The following is a 2,215-nucleotide window of genomic DNA, read 5'->3' as shown; positions in this document are numbered from 1 at the left end:
GTATCAAAATATATCAGGATATATCGTATCGTGACTCCTCTGTCATGATATGTATCGTATCGCCAAATTCTTTCCAAAACACAGCCCTACTTCCTTTTCCCTCTTTTTTCAGTCAAACTAATATTTCCACAAAGATACACACTTAAATCTATGCTGTCCTTACTTGGTATCGCAACAGGTAAAATGCTTTACAATAAGTCCCATGTCCACGTACTTAAAGTACACATTTACACAATCAAGTTGTGTAGAAAACAACGACCAAGTTCCCATTCTAGTGGGTTTACAAGTCACGAGAAGCAAATGCTCCTTACCTGTCGACTGTAAGGAAGCACAGTATGACTTTACTGTAAACTTGGTACTAAATGATTAACTTACACTTAGCATCCTTCCTCCTGGCTGTCAGCAGGAAATCTTTGATTTCTTCGATCTTGCGAGGCTACGAAACAACCAGATCAGACAGTCAGCGCTTGGACAGAATACCACAAGTACATTTCACTAACAGGACTTGATGTTAGTAGACCGGTGGAACTGAGGTTCCTGTCAAAAAAAGCAAAACCCAGCACTTAGTCCACTCTTTACTCTTGCAAGCATGAAATAGCACCGCGGGCACATCAGCCTGTGGTGTTTGGACTCTTGCAGCCAACAAAACCCATCTTAAAACAGTTCAAGAAACCCTTATTTGTAATCTGGACTCGTTCATTGATAAAATAATTTAGCTGTTAGCTTTAAAACTAATTATTTACATTAGAAATCGCTACAAAGTACGTCAAGGCCCACGATTAGCTACATCCTGCTAATGCTAATCCGAGGCGAGACGCGTTTATAGATGCATTTCATCACATTTAATAACAATTTCAGCATTTACAGTGTTCTTGGATACTATAGTAACACTCGACTACATTAGTGAAAGTATTTCTGTACAAATTAAACTTGAATCTCACCATGTTGCCGTATCAGCGGACTGAGCGATGCTAAAGGAGAGAAACATCGAGTCAGTTTATTGGCAACAACAGCGAGCAGAAAACAGGCAGACATAAAATACTAAACCCCCGATGTAAAGAATTATCTCAACAACTACAGTTTAATAAAGATGACTTTGGAATTGCGACTGAAAAAGAGGATTGATGAAGATTGACAAAGTGATTTCGTTATGTGAAAACGCTAAACTTACTCAATCTGCCAGAGAGGGGATGTAAAGGGGCGGGACTTCCGGTTCAGACAGCCTTTATACTCAACTACGGCAAGCGCAGAAGACCAAAATTCATTCAACAAAAGCGATTGAGCTTTAAACTGCTTTAGTTTTTTTAATGCATTTTATTCAGGTTATTGTATATAAACCGTTTCTATTTAATTGAAGATTAATAGGGTTTCTGTGTCCTTTGATCGTGGAGCTATATTTTCTGTTTTTGTCACTTTAATTAAACAAAATTATAGGGAAGACACATCTAAAAGCTGTGGCAGAGTGGTTAGGGGAGTCATAACTGGTGGGATAAGAGATAAGATAAGCAATTATTAGTCCCCACAGGTGTGAAATTTAGATTGGTTTAGGTTTCATCATCTCAGTTGTTGTGTCTTTGGGTTAGACACTTCATCTTGCTTGCCTGCTGGTAATCACAGGGCCTGATGGCCTCACCTCAGTGTGCCCCCAGGCAGCTGTGGCTACACTGTAGCTGAGCACCATCAGTGTGTGAATGTGTACGAATGAGTGAATGATTGAAGTGTAAAGCGCTTTGGAGTCCATAAGGACTTGATAAAGCAGAATATACTGTAAGTTTAAGTCAATTACCATACTTCTAGTGGTGTGTTTTTTATTTAACCTTTAACATTAGCATGCTATATTGTCTTTTGTTTCCTCTAAGTGAAACCAACTTACTTATTTGAAAGTCTTCAAACTTTTGCTTCAAGACACCTTGAAAACCTTCATCAACATGTACAAGACGCATGTTTCTGTGGAATGAAATATTCACCATCTTTGCTTTTTTAAATTGGTCTCAGAGCCCCAAAGGTTCACCTCGTGACTCTGTAACCATTATTTCCAAACTGTAGCGTTCCACCTCAAAGTCAAATACCTTCACTTTAAAGATGTGCTTTCTTATTGAACAATGCTAAACATACAATAGATGTAACATTGCCACCATGTTTGTGCCTTTTGTAACATTTTTAAATGATCTACCTGCTATTCAAACTCGACAAATATAAAAAGTAGATCACACTC

At 38.3% G+C, this 2,215-nt stretch overlaps 1 long non-coding RNA gene across 1 annotated transcript in view; it reads right to left on the bottom strand.

The window, feature by feature from the left end:
- The window catches only part of LOC106519013 (uncharacterized), a 3,549-nt gene extending 2,332 nt beyond the window's left edge, over positions 1-1,217 (bottom strand). Inside the window, exons 1-3 of the long non-coding RNA XR_001310391.1 lie at positions 1,172-1,217; positions 942-971; positions 376-436 (exon numbers count right to left, since the gene is read on the bottom strand). This is a non-coding gene — a long non-coding RNA (uncharacterized LOC106519013). The remainder of the gene's footprint in view (positions 1-375; positions 437-941; positions 972-1,171) is intronic.
- Positions 1,218-2,215: the final 998 nt, after the last annotated feature.

This window comes from Austrofundulus limnaeus, unplaced genomic scaffold (assembly GCF_001266775.1).
Source record: "Austrofundulus limnaeus strain Quisiro unplaced genomic scaffold, Austrofundulus_limnaeus-1.0 Scaffold69, whole genome shotgun sequence".
NCBI classification, from domain to species: Eukaryota; Metazoa; Chordata; class Actinopteri; order Cyprinodontiformes; family Rivulidae; genus Austrofundulus; species Austrofundulus limnaeus.
This window is presented reverse-complemented; position numbering and strand designations above follow the sequence as displayed.